The 23,828-nt window shown below is 47.1% G+C and overlaps 1 pseudogene; it reads left to right on the top strand.

The window, feature by feature from the left end:
• On the top strand, positions 2,975-3,902 carry LOC100736856 (annotated as a pseudogene).

The following is a 23,828-nucleotide window of genomic DNA, read 5'->3' as shown; positions in this document are numbered from 1 at the left end:
CATTCTGAGTTGTTTGGTTGTTGGGGATTAGGAATTGGGAGTGGGCTGGGTGATGCTAGGAAGCCTTAGGCAGGCAGCAGGTCATTCTGAGAACTTTTTTTTTTTTTTTTCCATTTCTTGGGCCGCTCCCGTGGCATACGGAAGTTCCCAGGCTAGGGGTCTAATCGGAGCTGGAGCCGCCGGCCTACACCACAGCCACAGCCACGTGGGATCCAAGCCAAGTTGCAACCTAGACCACAGCTTACGGCAACACCGGATCCTTAACCCACTGAGCAAGGCCGGGATCGAGCCCGCCCCTCATGGTTCCTAGTTGGATTCCTTAACCGCTGCGCCACAATGGGAGCTCCCATTCTGAGAACGTTCTGGGCTTTGGCGGGTGGCCCCAGGAGGTGCTATTTACAGGTATGTGAGTTAGAGCAAGTGATTCCGCTCTCCGCGTCTAAGCTGTGAAACAGTGTTGGTGCTGAACTCAGCTTCAGCGGCTCAGCTCTCAAGAATCTGGTACTGAGGAGTTCCCGCTTTGGCTCAGCGGTAACAAACCCAATTGTTCCTGTTCCTGGAGGCCAGTTCTTGGAATTGGGCAAGATGGAGTGGCTTCTGTCGTGACTACAGTCTAGACGTGATGCAGTTAGTTTTTTCGATTTAGTGGTGGTTTTAGTATCTGAAAAACAACTTGGGAATGTGCATCAGACACTCATCTCTGTCCTTCGGGGAGGAGCTAAAGATTCTGTAATTCTGTTGTCCTTATCTTTAACTGCTTGAGCTGGCTCTTTTGTGACTCAGGGGAGGCTTGGGAGACTACAGCATTTTAAAAAAATGTTTCTTTACAAACAAGCGCTAGGGGACGTGGAGGGGGTTTTGTACTTGGGAAGGCCCTTCAGGGTCCTGCTTGGTGTCACTGGGACCATCCTACCTCCAGCAACGTCCCCAGGAACAGAACCACCCTAATGTGAATGGAAGCAGCATCCGTAGATAGGTAACAACTGCAAGATAAACCACAAATACCGTGGAAGAGAAAACCCCAATGAGTAAACCCACACTGTAATGATGTATAAAGAGCATATAAGAAAAAATGAAAAATCCGGAGACCCCATCGTGGCTCAGTGGTCAAAGAATCTGACCAGGAACCATGAGGTTGCAGGTTCGATTCCTGGTCTTGCTCCGTGGGTTGGGGATCCAGCATTGCTGTGAGCTGTGGTGTAGGTCAAAGACGTGGCACAGATCCCGTGTTGCTACAGCTCCCATTAGACCCCTAGTCTGGGAACCTCCACATGCCACGGGAGCGGCCCTAGAAAAGGCAAAAAGACAAAAAAAAAAAAAACCCGCCAAATTCATATATAAATTCAATGCAATAAAAGTACAAATTTCAGATGGGTTTTTTGTTTTATCTTGTTTTATTTTGTTTTTGGCCTCACCTGTGGGCTGCAGAAGTTCCCAGGCCAAGGATCAAACCTGAGCCCTAGCAGTCACCCAAGCCACAGCAGGGACATCGACAGGTCCTTACCCCACTAGGCCGCTGGGGAACTCCTGGGAGATGTTTTCATAAAGGGACGATTGACAAAATCCTGTGTGAGCAGGATTAGGGAAGCCACAAGAAACAGGGAAGGGACCCAGGTGTCCCGGCAGTGGGGAACTGGCAGCACCTTCAGGAACCCAGGGAGAGAGAAAGCTGCATGGATGGGGTCTCCCGTTGCAGCTGTGACTCTCAGTCTGTTGTGACCTTTGTTCGCAGGAGGTAATTAGCCCACGGAGGGAGATGGGGAGTCAGTATCTTTCCTCCCCTCCTCTTCCTCCCCCTGATCTCCTGCCCCAGCCTGAAGCCAGATGGCAAGGGAGCGCTTTGATGGAGCCATGCAGCTCAGCCTCTGAGGCCACAAGACAACGTGGAGACAGTGGATGCAGAGGGACCAAGAGAAGACATCCAGCTCTTGGGAGTTCCTGTTGTGGCTCAGTGGTTTACGAATCCGACTAGGAACTATGAGGTTGCGGGTTCGATCCCTGGCCTTGCGCAGTGGGTTAAGGATCCGGCGTTGCCGGGAGCTGTGGTGTAGGTGGCTCAGATCTGGCGTTGCTGTGGCTTTGGCGTAGGCCGGTGGCTACAGCTCTGATTAGACCCCTAGCCTGGGAACCTCCATATGCCACGGGAGCGGCCCAAGAAATGACAAAAAGACATCCAGCTCTGAAGGAGCCCAGAGGCGAAAACATTGATAGGAAACCTATTAGACAATTAGCCAAGGTTACAAACGGTGGGTTCACAGAAGAGGAAGCCCAGGGATCTGATGGGCCTATGAAGATATGCTCATAATCACCAGTAAGGAGAGAAATGCAATTAGAACAAACACCAATGTGTCGTCTCTTTACACCCATTCAGTTGACAAAACTTAGAGAGGAAGTCAAACGCTGGCAAGGGTGTGGGGGAAATGGGAAACTTATGCACCTGCTGGGAAGAGTATAAATTGAAGTAACCATTCTGCAAGGTATTTAGTGGAATTCAGAATGCATGAAAATTGGAGTCCCCTGGTGGCTCAATGGGTTAAGGATCCGGGGTTGTCACTGCTGTGGCTCAGGTTTGATCCTTGGCCCGGAACTTCCGCATGGTGTGGGTGGGGCCAAAAAAAAAAAAAAAAAAGATGATTAGACAGGAGAAGGTCAATTAAAAAAAAAATTGCAGGGGAGTTCCCGTCGCGGCACAGTGGTTAACGAATCCGACTAGGAGCCATGAGGTTGCGGGTTCGGTCCCTGCCCTTGCTCAGTGGGTTAACGATCTGGCGTTGCCGTGAGCTGTGGTGTAGGTTGCAGACGCGGCTCGGATCCCGCGTTGCTGTGGCTCTGGCGTAGGCCAGTGGCTACAGCTCCGATTCGACCCCTAGCCTGGGAATCTCCATATGCCGCGGGGGCGGCCCAAAAAATGCAAAAAGACAAAAAAAAAAAAAAAAAATTGCAGAAGCTTTCCGCGCTGCCCAGACTGGGGTCCACACGGCGTTGTTCTTGATTCCCGTGGTAACTTAAAAGGGAAACTTTCGCAACGTCTGCAGCCCTCGATGTCCAGCAAAGCGGAGGATGTCTGCAGGTTCCTTGCAGCAGGAACCCACCTTGCTGGCACCAACCTTGACTTCCACATGGAACAGTACTCCACAAAAGGAAAAGTGATGGCATTACATCAGAAATCGGAAGAGAACCTGGGAGAAGCTTCTGTTGGCAGCTCTTGCCATTGTTGCCATGGCAACCCAGCTGAGGTCAGTGTCACCTCCTCTAGGAATATCGGCCAGTGGGCTGTGCTGAAGTTTGCTGCTGCCACTGGAGCCCCTCCTATTGCTGGCTGCTTCACTCCTGGAACCTTCCCTAACCAGATCCAGGCAGCCTTCTGGGGCCAAGACTTCTGGTGGTGACCGATCCCAGGGCTGACCCCCCGCCTCTCACAGAGGCCTCCTGTGTTAACCTGCCTACCATTGCTCTGTGTAACACAGACTCGCCTCTGCGTTATGTGGACATCGCCATCCCGAGCAACCACAAGGGAGCTCACTCAGTGGGTCCGATGTGGTGGATGCTCGCCTGGGAAGTTCTGCGCATGCGTGGCGCCATCACCCGTGAACCCCCGTGGGAAGCCAGGTGGCCTGACCTCTCCTGCTACAGAGACCCTGAAGAGATTGAAGAGGAAGAGCAGGCAGTGGCGGAGAAGGCTGTGACCAAGGAGGAATTTCAGGGTGAATGGACTGTGCCAGCTCTTCGGTTCCCTGCTACTCAACCTGATGGGTCTGAAGGCGTGCAGGTGCCCTCTGTGCCCATCCAGCAGGTCCCTGATGCAGATGGGTCTGCAGCTCCCACTGCTCAGGCCACTGAATGGGTAGGAACAACCACTGAGTGGTCTGAAGTTCTTCCAAAACTCTTAAAATAGAAATGCGTGGGTGTAAAATAAACAGTTAAAAAAAAAAATTTCAGGAGTTCCCGTCGTGGCTCAGGGGAAAGGAATCCGACCAGGAACCATGAGGTTACGGGTTTGATCTCTGGCCTCGCTCAGTGGGTTAAGGACCTGGAGTTGCTGTGAGCTGTGGTGTAGATCGCAGATGCGGCTTGGATCCTGCCTTGCTGGGCTGTGGTGTAGGCTGGTGGCTACAGTTCTGATTGGACTCCTAGCCTGGGAACCTCCATATGCCGCGGGTGTGGCCCTCAAAAGACAGAAAACAAAAAATTGCAGATATTAAGGGCTCCCATTTTGAAGCAATGGGTGCTACTCAGCATCACCTGGGAAAGAATTTTCTCTGAGAACCTTGAACCTGAATCTAATTAAGCTTCAAGTGCTGACTACCAGTTCATTGTCAATTTAGCGGAGAGGGGAGCACCTCCCTGGTGTGCATTCTGTTAAATCCGGAAGCAGGAGGAGTTTACAGCCAATTTCCGGTTTCTTTAACGAATAAAGGACAAGGAAAAAAAAGAGGGCGGGACTTGTTAGAGATTAAAGAGCCCTAAGAGGCGGATCCTCTCTGTGCAACGTGCGGAATGATGGATGCTGATTGGAACAGACCAATTGTAAAAAGACAATGCAGGAATATCAGGTAATTTTGAATACTACGTGGTTAAGGCATTATTGTCAATTATTTTTTGGTAAACTATTATGTGTCTTGGTGAAGTAAAAAATGGCAGATTATTTTAGAGATTCATGCTGAGATATTTACAGGTGAAATTACATGTCTAGGATTTGCTCCGAAATAATTCGGCAGTGTGTAGGGTGGTGCGGGGGCCACAGGCTGGGATGAATGCAGAAGAAATGAAACCCGTCACACGTTGGCAATTGCTGAGACCAGCCACGGAACGTCGGCGTTCACACTTGTTTTAACTTTGCTGCATGTTTTATTCACTACAGCTCAATCAGAAAATGCAGGGCCGCAGTTCCCGTTGTGGCTCAGCGGAAAAGAATTCAGCTGGTATCCATAAGGATATGGGTTCGATCCCCGGCCTGGCTCAGTGGGTTAAGGATCCAGTGTTGCCGTGAGCTGTGGTGTAGGGCCCAGACACGGTTTGGAGCCCGAGTTGCTGTGGTGTAGGTGGCAGCTACAGCTCCAATTTGACCCCTAGCCTGGGAACCTCCTTAAGCTTTGGGTGTGGGCCTAAAAAGCAAAACAAAACAAAAATCCAAAAAAAAGAAAGAAAAACAAAAGGGAGTTCCTGTCATGGCTCTGTGGTTAACGAACCGACTAGTATCCATGAGGTTATCGCTTTGATCCCTGGCCTCGCTCAGCGGGTTAAGGATCCGGCGTTGCCGTAGGCTGTGGTGTAGGTCGCAGATGTGGCTCAGATCTGGTGTTGCTGTGCTCTGGTGTAGGCTGGTGGCTACAGCTTTGATTCAACCCCTAGCCTGGGAACCTCCATATGCTGCAGGTGTGGTCCTAAATGTACAAAAAAAAAAAAAAAAAAAAAAAAAGCAGGGCCTGCAGATATGACTTAGTAGAAATATGGGGCATAATCGATTTTTACAGATGTAATGTGGGGAAGTAATATTTTGCTTTTACAGAAAAGATGGGCAGATTTGACTTCACTAAAATCGGAAACAAGCAATAGACTCGGATGAATTATTTGCAAAATTTCTAGCAAGTAATTAATATCTGGAGTACAAAGAACTCCTGCTCAGAAGTTAACAAACTCGGAGTTCCTGTCGTGGCGCAGTGGTTAACGAATCCGACTAGGAACCATGAGGTTGCGGGTTCGGTCCCTGCCCTTGCTCAGTGGGTTAACGATCCGGCGTTCCTGTGAGCTGTGGTGTAGGTTGCAGACGCGGCTCGGATCCCGTGCTGCTGTGGCTCTGGCATAGGCCTGTGGCTACAGCTCCGATTCAACCCCTAGCTGGGAACCTCCACATGCCGCAGGAGCGCCCAAGAAATAGCAACAACAACAACAACAAAAAAGACAAAAGACCAAAAAAAAAAAAAGTTAACAAACTTGACTAGCATCCATGAGGATGTGGGTTCGATTCCAGGCCTTGCTCAGTAGGTTAAGGATCTGGTGTTGCCCTGAGCTGTGCTGTAGTTCGCAGATGTGGCTCAGATCTGGCGTGGCTGTGGCTGTGGTGTAGGCCTGCGACTACAGCTCTGATTCGACCCCTAGCCTGGAAACTTCCATATGCTGCAGGCGTGGCCCTAAAAAAGGACACAAATTCCCCACCTGAACTTCGGGCCCTTCTCTAAGCCGTTGTCTTGTCTTCCTCTTTCCTCCTCAGGCTAGCTGTGCTTGGGGGAATAAAGGGAGGGGCTCTTTGGGGTCTTACAATTTCGGAGGAGCTCAGCCTTGTCAGGGAGGTTGGAGGTGGGTAAGGCGCCATGGGTAAGAACTCGGAAATATTTGGCTTACAGACCGACACACAAGTGTGTGTGCTCATGTGTCTGTGGGTAGTTGTACATGTGTGTGTGTGTTTGTGTGTATATATGTGTGTCTGTGGATATACACGTGCGTGTTTGCATATGTGCACACACACACACGTGCCTGCTGGGAAGGAGAGTCCAGGGAAAGGGGACCCTGTCTATCAGGAGTTTGCTTTTCTTTTCCTCTTTTCTTTTCTCTCTCTCTCTTTTTTTTGGCTGCGCCTGGGGACATGTGGAAGTTCCCAGGCCAGGGATCCAACCCATGCCATAGCACTGATGTCTCTGGATCCTCAACCCCCTGAGCCACCAGGAAACTCCCCTTGGGACTTTGATTCCCCTGCCCTGGCTCTCCGGAGGCCTAGGTTAGCCTTTCCTGCCCCTCCTCACCCTGCCTCCCAAAGGACCTCATTACATCCCTCGGCACCACTCTCACCAGAAGAGACGCAGGGCAGACTGGTTCCAGCCCTGTTCGTGCTGCCTGAGGCTGGAGGGACGATTCTTGGCAGCAGGAAGACCAACCAGCTCAAGGGATCCTCTTAGAAGATTCCCTTGTCTCAGCTGAGTCAGAATCCCCCAGGAGGCCTGTCTCGGCTTGAGGGTCTCCCAGAAGGATCTCTGCCTGGGAGAAAGCCTTGAGAAAGAGGGTTTTCTTGGGAGCTGGTTCCAGAAAGCAGGAGGGAAGGAGGGGGAGAGGAGCAGGGAAGTGCACCCCCATTTGGTGTCAGAAGTGTGAATAGAGAAACCAGTGTTTTAATAATTGTGGAGTTTCAAATCAGAAGCAGAAAGATGCAGTGAATAGCAGCAGGCCGGTTGTCCAAATCATTGGCCTCATCACTTAAAAAATATTTGATGGTGGGAATCATTTTTCTTTCTTTTTTTTTTTTTTTTTTTTTTTTTTTTAGGGTTGCACCTGTGGCATATGGAAGTTCCCAGGCTAGGGATTGAATCAGAGCTACAGCTGCCAGCCTGCACCACCACAGCAACCTGTGATCTAAGCCGCGTCTGCGACCTACACCACAGCTCATGGCAATGCAGGATCCTTAACCCACTAAGCAAGCCAGGGATCAACCTGTGTCCTCATGGATGCCAGTCAGATTTGTTACCGCTGAGCCACAGTGGGAACTCCCAATAATTTATTTCTTACGCGTTATCTTCCTAAATTCTGAATGCCTGGGATGCTACTTCTCAAAAATATGGGTTTAAATATGACATTTCATGCTGATGGGACAGAAATAGTAAGATTGGCACAGAAGAGCTATGGTTACCCCAAGGTTTTAATAAGCAGTGAAGAAAACTTCAAATTCAAAGCTTAGGAGTTCCCGTATGGCGCAGTGGTCAACGAATCCGACTAGGAACCATGAGGTTGCAGGTTCGGTCCCTGCCCTTGCTCAGTGGGTTAATGATCCGGCCATGAGCTGTGGTATAGGTTGCAGATGCGGCTCGGATCCCGCGTTGCTGTGGCTCTGGCGTAGGCTGGTGGCTGCAGCTCCGATTCAACCCCTAGCCTGGGAACCTCCATATGCCGCGGGAGTGGCCCAAGAAATGGCAAAAAGAAAAAAAAAAAAAAAAATTCAAAGCTTAAAATGTTTGCCATGAAGTGAAACCCAGAGAGCTTCTTCCCTCTGTTTGAAGTCCTGTGTTTTACCAAAAATAAACTCTTTTGAAACAGCTATGGAACACATTCCACCTGTGTGGAAAATGCTTGTGAAAAACGTTTGTGGATTATATATATATACATATATATTTTTTTTCTTTGCATTTTAATACCTGCAGCATATGGAAGTTCCCAGGCTAGGGGTTGAGTCAGAGCTGTAGCTGCTGCCTACACCACAGCCATTGCAACTCAGGATCCAAGCCTCGTCTGTGACCTACACCCACAGTTCATGGCAATGCCGGATCCTTAACCAACCCACCGAGCAAGACCAGGGATCGAACCCGCAGCCTCATCATTCTAGTTAGATTCGTTTCCACTGCGCCACAATGAGAACTCCATTTTTTAAAAAAAATACTTCCTCTCTCGAAGTTCTCGTCATGGCTCAGTGGTTAATGAATCCAACCAGGAACCATGAGGTTGCGGGTTTGATCCCTGGCCTCGCTCAGTGGGTTAAGGATCCAGCGTTGCGTGGGCTGTGGTGTAGGCTGGTGGCTACAGCTCCGATTGGACCCCTAGCCTGGGAAGCTCCATATGCTGCGAGTGCAGCCCTAGACAAGACAAAAAGACAAAAAAAAAACAAACAAACAAACAAACCAAAAAACCTTCCTCTCCCCCAATTCCTCCTTGGTGTCTCTTGATGGAGTGTAGAGGCTGCTGGTTGAGAATCATAGCTGACACCGTCTGATGAACGATAGAAGGTAAAAACCCCATCGAGGAACCGTGGGCGTGGAATTGTCCTCCTAAGGACGCCACACCAAGGCAAGAGCCTTGGAAAAATCCCCAGTCTTGGAACATTCTTCCTTATGCATGATGCCACCTTCTCAGTGTGGCTTGTGACTCCAAGTAGGTACCCAGTTGCTCTCAGGGACTTGCAGCCATTCCTGGGCTTCCTATCCTTCTCTACTCCCTGCCAGGAAGCTCGGATGTGCCCAGTGTGCTTGGCAGGTTGAAGGAGGAAAAAAATCCCTCCCACAGCTGTGGCCGCTGCCTCCCCAACCTCCAGGAAAACAAACCCCTTGTGCCACCTGGGGATACCTCCCCTCGTCATGGGGGGTGATCACGCTAGACTGCTGTGCCCAGGCACCACTGTTCCTTAGAAAATTCTTCAAGGTCCAGCAGTTCTCAAACTTTGCTCAGTTTCCTTGCCTGGGCACAGCCATGTAGACGGGCTTGTGTCCCGAGGACATTGCAGGGGCTCCTGCTTTGGCATTATCCTTCCCTTGTCATGCTCCCTGCCCTTCTCGGTGAGCCACCTGAAGTCACTATAGTTAAAATTAGAATTATAGTCCTTTCATACCCTGAATTTCCTTGCTCCTCTTTCCCTCTGTCATTCTCACCAGGCAAAACTCCAACCCCAGTTTAACTCTTTATTTTTCATTTTTAATCAATTAAATTATCTTTTTTGGCTGCGCCTGTGGCATTGGGTAAGTTCCTGGGTCGGGGATGGAACCCAAGCCATGGTGGTGACAACACCAAGTCCTTAACTGCTTGGCCACTGGGGAACTTCTCTCCAGTTAATTTCTTTTCCTCTTGCTCTGTTCCTACACCTGGGTGGGTGAACAGGCTATAGAAAGCAGCTCCAATAGCAGCACCACCACGGCATGATGACCTGTCTGGCTTAAAAATTGTGACCGATTTCAAGTGACTCTTCAGCACTGCCTGACACTCCTACAGATTCTGCTAATCAGTCTGCTGTCCTTCCATCCAAGATCGTTGCTTCATATTTTCTTTTCTCTCCATCTTCCTTACTTTTGGTTGATGGCCTTCCTTATTATTATTATTTTTTGGCCACACCTGTGGCATGCAGAAATTCCTGAGCCAGGGATTGAACCCACGCCACCAGGGACAATGCCAGGTCCTTAACCCACTGAACCACCAGGGAACTCCCAACCTTGCTTTCTTATTTCACTGAAGAAATGCCTCATGTCAGTGAGTGTCCCCCCACCCCCTCCTCCCTGGTGAACACCACACCTGGTCTCCTAGGCCGCTCATCTCCTCTCCTCCTGCCAGCCTGCCTTACAGGTAGGTTGGGGCAAGGTGACTGGCTTCCAGCTTGTACTGCTCCTGTCTGGCTCGGGTCTGGCCATGACGCGTCCCACTGGGTCCTTCTCATTTTCTCTTTCCTCCTCCGTTGGCTAGATGGAAGGGATCCCGTGGAGGCCCTGGTGGACAGCAGAGCCCAGGGTGGGAGAAGCCTGGACCCTGGGTCACACTAGTGAGGAAACCTGTCCTCCTTGGGACTGTGAGGTGAGTGAGAAATACGCTTTGTGACGCTAAACCATCCAGGTGGGTGTTAGGCAGCTAAGGAGGCTCACTTCTCACCTCTGTTACCATTCCTGCATCTCTACACACACACACACACACACACACACACACACACACACACACACACACACACACACACACACACACACAGTGTGTGCGTGCGCAGGGCTTCCCAGGCACACACACACACACACACACACACACACACACACACACACACACACACACACACACAGTGTGTGCGTGCGCAGGGCTTCCCAGCCCTCGGCACCCATGAGTTCTCTCTCCCTCCTGAATCATCCCCTACAAATTAGAATCAAGTCTCCCCCCATCTCAGACGCCCAGTCTCTGGAACACAAACCATTTCAGTGAGTTCCCAGCCTCTTAGCTTTTCTTTTTTTTTTTTTTTTTTTTTCTTTTGTCCTTTTAGGGCCGAATCCTCAGCATGTGGAGGTTCCCAGGCTAGGGATGGAATCCGAGCTGCAGCTGTGGTCTACACTGCAGCTATGGCAATGCCCGGACCCTTTGTAACCCACTACTTAGCTAACTCTGATCCTTCTTTCTTTCTTGCTTTTTTCTTTTAGGGCCGCTCCCACAGCATATGGAGGTTCCCAGGCTAGGGGTTGAATCAGAGCTACAGCTGCCAGTCTACACCACAGCCACAGCAACACCAGATCTGAGCCACATCTGCAACCTACACCACAGCTCATGGCAACGCCAGATCCTTAACCCACTGAGCGAGGCCAGGGATCGAACCCATGACCTCATGATTCCTGGTTGGATTCGTTTTTGCTGTGTCACAATGGGAACTCTTTAGCTTTTCTTGAGGGCAAAACTCTTGAAGAGTTGTCTTTTTCATTGTCTTCACTTCCTCACTTCCTCTTTTTAATAAAAAATGATATTATATTTCAAACCTATAGGAAAATGTAGGAAAAAAATTTAGCCATATACCCAGCATCTGGTGTTCACAGGTCTTAATATTTGCTGCATGATTTCCGAAATATTTTATTTTTTATTTTGTTTGGTCTTTTTGTCTTTTTAGGGCTGCACCTGCAGCATATGGAAGTTCCCAGGCTAGGAGTCGAATCAGAGCTACTGCTGCTGGTCTACACCACAGCCACAGCAATGCCAGATCTGAGACGTGTCTGCTACCTACACCACAGCTCACGGCAACGCCAGATCCTTAACCCACTGAGCGAGGCCAGGGATTGAACGCATGTCCTCATGGATACTAACTAGTCGAGTTCGTTAACCACTGAGTCATGATGGGAAATCCTGAAATATTTTATTTTTAAAAACTATTTTACTGGAGTATAGTTGATTTACAGTGTTGTGTTGGTTTCAGGTGTACAGCAAAGTGGATCAATTTTACATATACATGTGTCCATTCTTTTTCAGATTATTTCCCCACATAGGTTTTTACAGAATATTGAGGAGAGTTCCCTGTGCTGTACAGTAGTCCTTGTTAGTTACCTATTTTCTATATAGTAGTGAGTATGCTAATCCCGAATTCCTAGTTTATCCCTCCACCCCATGTTTCCCTTTGGGTAACCATAAACTTTATTTGTGTGTGTGTGTGTGTGTGTGTGTATGTGTATAATATTACATATATATAATACATATTATATAAATGTATGTAAGATTCCACATATGATATCATATGATATTTGTCTTTCTCTGCCTGGCTTGCTTTGCTTAATACGATAATCTCTAGGTCCATCAAGATTGCTCAAATGGCATTATTTCATTCTTTTTTATGGCTGAGTAATATTCCATTGTATGTATGTACCATATTTTCTTTATCCAATGCTCTGTCGATAGACATTTAAGTTGCTTCCATGTTGTGGCTATTGTAAATAGTGCTGCAATAAACATTAGGGTGCATGTATCTTTAAAAATTTAAAAAAAAATTATAGTTGATTTACAATTTTTGTTAATTTATTTTATTATTATTATTATTTTTTTGTCTTTTCTAGGGCTGCACCCATGGCATATGGAGGTTCCTAGGCTAGGGGTCTAATCGGAGCTGTAGCCGCTGTCTATGCCAGGGCCACAGCAACACAAGATCCAAGCCGCGGCTGTGACCTCTGGTGTTCATGGCAACACCAGATCCTTAACCCACTGAGCAAGGCCAGGGATTGAACCCACAACCTCATGGTTCCTAGTCGGATTCGTTAACCACTGAGCCATAATGGAAATGCCTATAATTTTTTCATTACAGTTGATTTACAATTATAATTGATTTATAGTCAATTTCTGCTGTATAGCAAAGTGACCCAGTTATGCATACATATATATGCATATATATACATACATTTACATGTTTTTCTCATATTATCTTCCATCATGTTCCATCACAAGTGATTTATATAGTAGGATCTCACTGCTTACCCACTCCAAACGCAATAGTTTGCCTCTGATAACACCAAACCCCCAGTTTGGCACAGCTTCCCCGTCCCTCTTGGCAACCACAAGTCTGTTCTCTATGTCCATGTGTTTCTGTTCTGTAGACAGGTTCATTCATGCCATATTTTAGATTCCACATATAAGTGATATCACATGCTATCTGTCTTTCTCTTTCTAACTTCACTTAGTGTGAAAATCTCTAGTTCCATCCCTATTACCACAAATGGCATTCTTTGGTTCTTTTTTATGGCTGAGTAGTGTTCCATTGTGTATAGGTACCACATCTTCTTAATCCATTCATCTGTTGATGGACATTTAGGTTGTTTCTATTCATTGGCTATTGTGAATAGTGCTGCAATGAACATGGGGTTTCATGTATCTTTTTGAAGGAAAGTTTTGTCCAGATATATGCCCAGGAGTGGGATTCCGGAACCTATGGTATTCTATATTTAGTTTAAGGAAGCGCCATATTGTTCTGACATATTTAAAAGAGATAACCAGTCACTTAAAGCCACTGGCACACCGTTTCCAATGCCACCTCGTGCCTTTGTCTTCTTAGGTAACCCCTGCCTGGAAATAAACCAGTGTGGTTCAAATTTTTGTATTTTAATTTATGTCATATGTGCCCATTACTAATGACTAGCATTATTTTGAGTGTTTCTAAACACAAATTAGAGTCCCCATGCATAATATCCTACTTTACATCTATAATAACCTACTTATAAATCATTCTACAAATTGCAGTTATTCACTCAGTATTTTGTTTGTGAGGTGTATCCTTTTGAGTGTATGTAGGAATATTTTTACTTCATATAAAACCATCGAAGGGTTCCGTTTTTTGGACGACACAGCAGTCTCCCTCGCTCCCATTTTTATTTCCCCTCTAATGCTCATTTGGGTTGTTTGCAACGTTTTCCTGTTATAGATTAACTTATTGAGTAATTTGCAAAAAGTTATCTTTATTCTAATTTGTCCATTCTGTTTCCATCTTCAAATACTGTCCCAATATTATTTATAGTAGTCTACTTCTTTTTAATCTCTGCCATATCTTGAGTTATAGCTTCTTTTGAATTCCTTTTCTTTTTTTTTTTTTTTTGTGACTAATGTTTTCAGATAAGGTCAATTGCAAAGAAACACCTTTTGGCTTTGCTAATAGTCTGTTTTCTGTTTAATTCATCTTAGTTCTCATCTTTCTTACCACTTTTCTGCTCTCTTTAGTTTATTCTCTTCTTTTTCTAACTTTTAAAGAAGGCTACTTAATCTTTATGCTTTTCTACTTGAAAGATGTGAGAATATGAATTTTCTCCCATGTCCTCCTTTTGCTGCATGCTATAAGTTTTGATGCGTAATGTTTGCAATATTGCTCAATTCTAAAGATTTAAAATTTGTTGTTATGGTTTTTCTTTGATAAGATGTTAGAAGCAGGTTTTAAAATTTCCAACTGTTCAGGAATGTTTACATTTATCTGCTTATCAATGGCTTCTTACTGATTGTCATTTGATGAGAAATCTATATGATATTCCTTCCTTGAGATTTGTTGAGACTTGCCTCTAGCCTTATTTTATTTTATTTTATTTATTTATTTTTTTGGCTGTGCCTGCAGCATGTGGAAGTTCCCAGGCCAGGGATTTGACCCACCCCTCAGCAGTGACTTGGGCCACAGCAGTGACACTACTAGATCTTAAGGTGTAGTGCTACAGGGGAAACTCCCTCAGCTAATTTAATATAGATTCCGTGTGTTCGAATAGACGGTGTAATCTTTAATTCTTTGGAGCAGGGTTTACATGACATTAAATCAAGTTTTTAGTTCCTGTTGTGGTTCAGTGGAAATGAATCCAGCCAGTATCTGTGAAGATGCAGGTTCGATCCCTGGCCTCACTCAGTGGGTTAAGGATCTGGCATTGCCATAAGCTGTGGTGTCGGTCACAGATGAGGCTCGGATCCTGGTGTAGGCTGGCGGCTACAGCTCCAAATCAACCCCTAGCCTGGGAACCTCCATATGTCATGAGTGCGACCCTAAAAAGCAAAAAAAAAAAAAAAAAAAAAAGATCAAATTTTAGACTTTTTCAAATCTTCCATATCTTTGTTATTGATTTATTTACGGTTGGTGGGGGAGGCGGTGATCGATCCACCAGTAATTGAGGAAGCATGTTGCAGTCTCCCACCCTGATGGTGAATTTGTCAGTTTCTCTCTGTCGTCCTATCACATTTTCCCTCTACATTCATTGAGGTTATTTCACTGAGTTCATATAATTTTACTCATTGCATTCATTTAATTTTACAAGTGTTCTATCTTTCAAGTGATTGAATCTTTCATCATTTTATAATGAGCCCGGAATTCCCATTGTGGCTTAACAGCTTACAAATCCGACTAGTATCCATGAGGATTCAGGTTCGATCCCTGGCCCCGCTCAGTGGGTTAAGGATCCTGCGTTGCCTTGAGCTGCGGTGTAGGTCGCAGACTCGGCTCAGATCCCAAGTTGCTGTGGCTGTGGTGTAGGCTGGCAGCTGCAGCTCCAGTTTGACCCCTAGCCTGGGAACTTCCATATGCCACACTTGTGGCCCTAAAAAAAAAAAAAAAAAAGAAATTTATAAGGAGCCCTTCTATCTCTGAAGTGTTCTTTCTGTGGGTCCAGCATCACTGGCCAGTACTTCCCTCTAGGAGCGTGGATGGAGCCTTGGGAGCAGCAGCCAAGGCTGGAAGTGGTGCCCAGAGTGGAGCAGAAACGCAGGGCAGAGATCACGATGAGGATGGGAACGTGGCGTGGAGGAGGGACTCGACAGGCTGGACCAGGTGAAGGATGTGAGGCGTCCAGTGGTTGACCGTTTCTCACGTGTGTGATGCTGGTTTATAGCAGGTGACCTGTTTTGTGCACCTGCGATGCACGACCGTCACCTTGTGTCATGTATCAGGTTGGGGCAGCGGGATCTGGTGGAGCCAAGCAAAGCCAGAAAAGATCACCAGACCACGGGGCTACTTCCTGTATTCATCAGAACGCCCTGTTGGAAGGTGACAGAAACAAAAAGGAGAATTTCTTGACTCATAAAACCCAACCTGGTGAAGGACAGGGGCGGACCTGCTCTTTGAGGCTTCTGGAAGAAACCCAAACACCATTAGGATTCTTTTTCTGCCTGTTGGCGTCTTTCTCCCAGGCCCACTTGTCCCCAAGGCCCATGGCCATGGTGCTGGCCCTTCTGTTTTAACATCCTCAATTCTCCGAAAGGGACTTCCAGGACGAACACATAGACAGCAGTCAGCCTCAAGCGCTTTCCTGCGAAATCACGAAAAGACCATGGAAAATTCCATTTTAAATAAACCTGGAAAAGAGACGTAGCCACAGATAGCACAGTTCCAGCTGTCCATGGGCCGGTGATTAGGAGAAAGGGAAGGTGGGACCGTGGCAAGGGGCTGGAGGGGCTGCAGCTTTCTGGAAGCACAAAGACGCTTCTGGAAGGTGAGAGGGCCATGCAGTTGCATCACGAGTAGAGCAAGAAGCCGGAACTGGAGGGACCCGGGCTGGGGTCGTTATTCTGTCCACTGTCTGTTGAGTGAAGCAGAGGAGTTGGGGGTCCTCAGAGACCCCACCCTTGAGCCTTACTTCGAGGAAGCAGACACGCAGAGAGCCTTTGGGCTGTGACGCTGGAAAGGACACTGGGCAAATACTGGCCTAGGAAAATCCAGCTCATTCCGTGACGAGTCCCAAAAAGTAACCAGCACAGCGTTGAGGCCGTAGACCAAGGGGGTGGGGGTGGGGGGATGTGGAAAATGGCTGTAAAATTCACAAGGAGGGGGAGAGCGCTCACCGAAAAAGTTTTGCCATGGAGCAGTTGAAAACGGTCCCTGAAGACTGTGCGAGGAATTTAAACAATTTAATTGAGCAAATCCTCCAGGCGAAGGAAGATAATAAGGCAGAAATGCAAGCGCTCAGAAAAGCAGCGGTGGGACATCCGGGGCAGGTGGAGTGAGAGCTGGCTGAGTTTCAGGAAGCAATGGAAGAAACACCTCGCACGCATCGGAGAAATGAAAACGAAAAAATGAAAAGGAGAATGAAGAATAGACACTGCGGAAAACCTGGCCAAGGACAGAGGAGTGAAATGAGAAACATGAATGAACAAAATGGAAATAAAAGCAGAGCTAAAAAGAATATCAGATTCTATACGCACACGATAATGTACTACACACATGTAACAGTATACATTGTTGTATAGATATATATGATATCTATAATGTAAGATATAGAATTATGGCTTGCAAAGGTGATCCAATAGATGTGTAGGTGGAATCTCTGAAAAAAACAAAAAACAGGAGTTCCCATTGTGGCTTAGTGGTAATGAACCAGACTAGTATCCATGAGGATGCAGGTTTGATCCCTGGCCTCGCTCTGTAGGTTAAAAATCTAGCATTGCTGTGGCTGCGGTGTAGGCCGGTAGCTACATCTCTGATTCGACTTGGAGCCTGGGAATTTCCATACATCACAGGTGTGGCCCTGAAAAAGACAAAAAACAAAAAAACACAAAAACAAAAAACAACAAAAAGACCCCCAAACAATTGATAGAACACAGCATTTTTTTGTTTTGTTTTGTTTTTTGTTTTTGTTTTTGGCCATGCCTGAGGCACATGGAATTTCCTGGGCCAGGAATCAAACCCACACTGCGACCCTAGCTGCTGCAGTGGCAATGCTACATCCTTAACCCCCTGCACCACAAGAGAACTCCCAATAGAGCACACATTTAAATATGTAATTCAAGGAGTTCCCGTCGTGGCGCAGTGGTTAATGAATCCGACTGGGAACCATGAGGTTGTAGGTTCGATTCCTGGCCTCGCTCAGCGGGTTAAGGATCCGGCATTGCCGTGAGCTGTGGTGTAGGTCACAGACGCGGCTTGGATCCTGCGTTGCTGTGGCTCTGGTGTAGGCCGGCAGCTACAGCTCCGATTAGACCCCAGCCTGGAATCTCCATATGCTGCAGGTGCGGCCCTGGGAAGAAAAAAAAAAAAGACAGAAATAAATAAATATATAATCAAGAAAGGTTATCTGCGATGAAAGAGACCTGACTTTCTATAGTGAGAGAGGACGCGATGTGCTGGGGGAGACTAATCCAGTTAGGGAAGTCTAAACATACAGAGTTTTTCGAGCAGCCAGGAAAAAAGATTAAGTCACTTCTAAGGAGATACAAAGCAGGCTAGCCTGGGGTGTTTGCATACCCACATCAGATGCCAGGAGAGATGGCACAAGATGTTTAAGGAAAGAAAACACGAGTCAGGATTTTATTAAAAGGCCGCTGGCAGGCTTCTTGCTTCCTCCTCTCACTCCTCCAGGCAGCCATTGATCTTTTTACTGCCTCAATAGCTTTTTTTCCCCTAATATTTCACATGGTTGGAATCATATAGTATGTCGCCTTTTTATTTTCTTTTGAACCCACCCATGGCACCCAGACGTTCCCCGGGCCAGGGATGCAACCCAAGCCACCGTGGTGACAAGGCCGGAGCCTTCAGTGCTAGGCCACCAGGAAACTCCAGCATGTAGCCTTTTTAGACTGGCTTCTTTCACTTAGCACTGTGCAATTAAATTTCCTTCGTGGTTTGTAGCTCATTTCTTTTCGTTGCTGAACATATTCCATTGCTTGGAAGTACCACAATTTGCTCATCCGTGCATCTATGGAGGGACATTCTGGTTGCTTCCAATTTTTGGGTGCTTAGGAATAAAGCTGCTGTTGACATTCGTGTACAGGCTTTTGCGTGGACACACACTTTCAACTCATTTAGGGAAATACCTAGGGGTGCGGCGGCTGGATTGTAAGGGAAGTCTATGCTTCCTTTAGCTTTGTGAGAAACTGCCAAATTGTCCGGCTAAGGAGCTGTGCTGTTTTGCATCTCGCCAGCAATGAAGAGGGTTCCTTTTGCTCCATTTTGGCAGCATTTGTTTCCAGTGTTTGGGATTGTAGCCATCTAATAGGTGTGTGTGGGTACCCACTTTTTAAAAAATTTTTATTTATTTATTTGTTTTATTACTCAAATGAATTTATCACATCTGTAGTTGTATAATGATCAGAACAATCCAATTTCACAGGATTTCCATCCCATAACCCAAGCACATCCCCCACCCCACTTTTTTTTTTAGTGTAAAATCACCTAATGACATATAATGTAGAGCATCTTTCCAGATACTTCTTTGCCTTCCATATGTCTTCGTTGATGAGGCAGACGTTCAGATCTTTTGCCCGTTTTTCAATTGGGTCGTTTGTTTCCTAACTGCTGTGTTTTAAGAGTTCTATGTAGATTTTGGACAGAAGTCCTGTATCAGAGCGATGTTTTGCAATTTTTTTTCCCTTAGACTGTGGCTTGCCTTTTGATCTTCTAAACCATGGAGAGTTTTGAACAGGCATGATCTGAGGACATAATTGTTCTCATGAATGATATTTGTGAAGAAATTACTAGAGGATGAAATTGAGTCACCCAAGGGATAACTGAGTGACTTTCAATGGGAGGGAGGCAGTGAATGTTGAATACATTGAACAGGGAAATAAGACAAAAACAAAAGTTTGGTGGTAGAGTTGAGAGAAGGAAGGAGAGAAAATAAGGCTATAAGCTCATTTATTTGTTGTTCATAGGAAACCAATTTGAAAAGCTGCATTCTTTCTGTCTTTCTGTCTGTCTGTCTTTCTGTCTTTCTTTCTTTCTGTCTTTTTTTGGTCTTTTTGCCTTTTCTAAGGCTGTTCCCTCGGCATATGGAGGTTCCCAGGCTAGGGGTTGAATCGGAGCTACAGCTGCCGGCCTACACCACAGCCACAGCAACTCGGGATCCGAGCCACATCTGTGACCTACACCACAGCTCATGGCAACGCTGGATCCTTAACCCACTGAGCAAGGCCAGGGATCGAACCTGCAACCTCATCGTTCCTAGTTGGATTTGTTAACCACTGTGCCATGATGGGAACTCCTGCATTATTTTCTTTAAAAAATTATTTAATAAAAATATCCCAGGAGAGGAGTTCCCTTTGTGGCTCAGTGGGTTAAGAAACCAACTAGTATCCATGAAGATATGGGTTTGATCCCTGGCCTTGCTCAGTGGGTTAAGGATCTGGCATTGCTGTGAGCTGTGGTGTAGGTTGCAGATTTGGCACAGATCTGGTGTTACTGTGGCTGTGGTGTAGGCCGGTGGCCATAGCTCTGATTCAACAGGTAGCCTGGGAATCTCCATATGCCACAGGTGTGGCCCTAAAAAGACAAAAAAAAAAAAAAAAAAAAGTATCCCAGAATGGAGAAAATATATACAGACATTTCTAATACAGGAAAGATTTCAAAGAGCCAATATCTTCCCCCAAAAGGATCAGGCTCGGATGGTTTTGCAAAGAAATTCTAACAAACCTTTGGAGATTATTTGATACTGTTCCAGGGCACAGAAAAAGAGGTGCCAAAGATCTCCAAATTATTATTATTTGTCTTTTGTCTTTTTAGCGCCACATCTATGGCATATGGAAGTTCCCAGCCTAGGGGTGGAATCGGAGCTAGAGCTGCTGGCCTATACCACAGCCACAGCCATGCCAGATCCAAGCCTCGTCTGCGACGTACACCACAGCTCATGGCAATGCTAGATCCTCAACCCACTGAGTGAGGCCAGGGATCGAACCTGTGTTTTCATGGATGCTAGTCGGATTTGTTTCCACTAAGCCACAACGAGAACTCCTGAGCCCAGATGGGAACTTACCTAATTATTTTAACTAAGGCAATACATCATTAATTCCAAAGCTTGATCAAAATTACATAAATATTATTTACTTCTTCTAGCTACAAACATGGATGCGAAAATACTAAATAATATATTAGCAAACGGAAGCCAGCAACACATTAAAAGAATTGGGAAATGCGAGGAGGGTTCAGCATCACTAACCTTCTACGTAAGCTTAACTTTCATGCAATAATAACGATATCACACCTCTACCCAACATGGGGCGACAATTTTTATTCCAATGAAGATGTCCCCAAAAGGGGGAGACAGAAAGCCCTATCATTCCCCTTCCCCATCTCTGGGTGATAGTCATTCCTCCTCTCGTTCAGTCGCAACCACGCCTGGATGTTATGTGACCTGAGAAATACAAATTAACGTTAACCACCGCTAATAGTCTTCCTATGAAATGGGAGGAAAAGGGGAAAAAGCAAATAACCAGTTAATGCATTCAGATCAGTAATAAGCAAGGCAGATACGCATATATCTGCTGCAGTCCTTTTTTCTGTTATGGCTACAGAGCTATCGTTCTAGTTATAACTTCATTCTTCCACTACCTACTACCTCCTCCCTCTGTCCCCGGTGAGCCCTCAAGCAGGCAGACAGGGCATCCTTTTCTGGTAGGAGATACAAACCTGCAGGCCTGAAGGTCTGAGCCCCTGGATTCTACGCCTTATTAGGCTGTGGCCATCCTCTATGAAGCATTACTCTAAGGCATGGATGGACCAAGGGCCGCCCGGGAGCCCCTTCCATTCTAGAGAGATGCCTCCCAGCCCCCGTGGTGTCGCAGCAACCCCATTCCACCTTGGGAACCACGATGAATCCCTCTGGACATTGAGTCACTTCCCTGTGGTTGGGTGGCCAGAGGGGCCCAGGATGGTCGTGGCGTATCTCATTGGTTCAGTGGACCCAATCACGTCCCCCCATGGAAGCAGTGCACCCGTGGGAATGAAGACTTCTAAAGTTGGGAGGTCTCCTGTGGGGCAGCGGGTTAAGGATCCAGCATTGTCACTGTAGCGGCTCAGGTGACTGCTGTGGTGCGGGTTCGATCCCTGGCCTGGGGAACTTCCACATGCCGTGGGCGAGACCAAGAAAACAAAAACCAAAAAACCCCCAAGACGTCTAAAGTCGGTAGAACAGGAGCCAAACACGAGTGGGTCATTAAATGCGGTGGGGGAAAGAATGCTTTGATTTCTAGACCTGGGAATTCAGGCTATGGGAGGAACCATCAACGTCTATAGAGAGCTGGTAGGATGGACCCCTGTCTTCCGGGGTGTTGCCGAGCTGGCACAGCAATGGAGGGTTGACTAAGGCATTCCACCAGAAGACAGACCAGGCACCTCTGAGCAACGAGGTCCCAGGAAGAATCAGTGCCCTCCAGGGGCTTGAGGCCAAGGCTGTACTTCCTTTGCTGTCAGATGAGTTGCCGGTGTGGCTCCACGATAGTGAATGAGGCTTTCCGGGAGTCCAGGCATGGATGGTGGTGCTGGCTGAACAGTGCAGGCAGTGAAGACCAGTCTCTATGCCAAATAGCGACTAAGTCTATGTGCTGCCCCCTCTGCGATGTCCAGTACCATTAGCCTGCTAAACTGCTACGAGGTGGGTGATTAGCTGGTTTCCATCCCTCCCCCCCACCTCGCTACCATGAGGTCTAGCTTCTTTCTTCTACATGATACCAGGGAAGTTTGGGTATCATCCCAGTCTTAACCAGTACAGACCACTCCCGGACCCAGATTTCAATCAGTCAGCCAAATTGTTACAGCTGCTCTCAGCTGCTTGACTCAGTGAATCCAGACCCTCTCAGAAGTGCATTTACAGGAGTTTCCGTCGTGGCTCAGCGGTTAATGAATTTGACTAGGAACCATGAGGTTGCAGGTTCGATCCCTAGCCTTGCTAGCCTTGCTCAGTGGGTTAACGATCGGGCGTTGCCGTGAGCTGTGGTGTAGGTTGCAGATGCGGCTCGCATCCCGCGTTGCTGTGGCTCTGGCGTAGACTGGTGGCTACAGCTCCGATTCAACCCCTAGCCTGGGAACCTCCATATGCCACAGGAGCGGCCCTAGAAAAGGCAAAAAGACAAAAAAAAAAAAAAAAAAAAAAAAAAAGGATTTACATCAGTGAAATAACTAGGTGTCACAGAGACCTCTTTCTCCCTTTTTAATTTCGTGGTACGTGATTTGCAATGTTGTATCGATGTTTGCCGTCCAGCAGAACAACTCAGTTATACATACATATATTCTTTTTCATCTTCTTTTCCATTATGGTTTAGCACAGGATACTGAGTAGAGTTCCTTGTGCTCTTGCTGTTTATCCATCCTATATATTCCTGTTTGCACCTGCTAAGCTCAAACTCCCAGTCCTCCTCTTCCCCCAGAGACTTGTCTCTGTAAGCCTATGGCTGGAAATGGGCAATGGTTTAAGTCTCAAGTGTGTGGCCAAGGGCCGCCTGGCCAGATCATAGCCAGGGATGCTCCAGCTTGAGCAGACCAAGGACAGCTTCCTGGACAGATTGTGTTGGCTGTGGGTCACCCCGGAGCACCTAAGGGTGGTCACAGGCGGGCCTCGGCAGTGGGAGGAGCATAGCGTGGATGCTGAGAGAGGCTGGCACAGGTGGGGAGAGGGCAGGCGTGCGTCTCTCAGGGATGTCCTGTCTCACTCTGGACATTTATGACCAGAGATATTAAGACTGGCCTCTCTGAGCCCAAGAAACCAAATGTCATTATTACCACAATCAGGGAGTTCCTGTTGTGGCTCAGAGGTAACAAACCTGACTAGGAACCATGAGGATTTGGGTTCGATCCCTAGCCTTGCTCAGTGGGTTAAGGATCCAGAGTTGTGAGCTGGGGTGTAGGTCAAAGACGCTGCTTGGATCCCACATTGCTGTGGCTGTGGCTGTGGCCAGAGACTACAGCTTCAATTTGACCCCTAGCCTGGGAACGTCCATATGCTGCAGGTGCGTCCCTAAAGAAAAATGACCACAATCATTGCAAGTTCAATGAATTGCTTTTTTTTTGGGGGGTCCATTTCTTTGGGGGTGTCAAGCCACAGAAAGGACAATACGTTCTGAGATGCCAGCCTGTACCTGCGTACAAATATGGAAACAGTCCCCAAAGGCAGACCTTGCTTGTCCCAAAAGCCAGTCTTCACAGGGGCCATCTCAGCTTTGTGCTCTGCTCTTCTTATGGGCTGCATCGCGTTCCCTGATATGCAGATGTTACTGTCCTAAATTCCGGTACCTCACAAGGTGACCCTGTTGGGCAGGAGGGACTTTATTTTTTGTCTTTATTTTTGCCTTTTAGGGCCGCTCCCGCGGCATATGGAGGTTCCCAGGCTAGGGGTTGAATCGGAGCTGTAGCCACCAGCCTACACCACAGCCACAGCAATGGGGGATCCGAGCCAAGTTGCAACCTATACCACAGCTCGTGGCAA

The sequence above is a fragment of the Sus scrofa genome, chromosome 12, assembly GCF_000003025.6.
Source record: "Sus scrofa isolate TJ Tabasco breed Duroc chromosome 12, Sscrofa11.1, whole genome shotgun sequence".
Classification (NCBI taxonomy): Eukaryota; Metazoa; Chordata; class Mammalia; order Artiodactyla; family Suidae; genus Sus; species Sus scrofa.
This window is presented reverse-complemented; position numbering and strand designations above follow the sequence as displayed.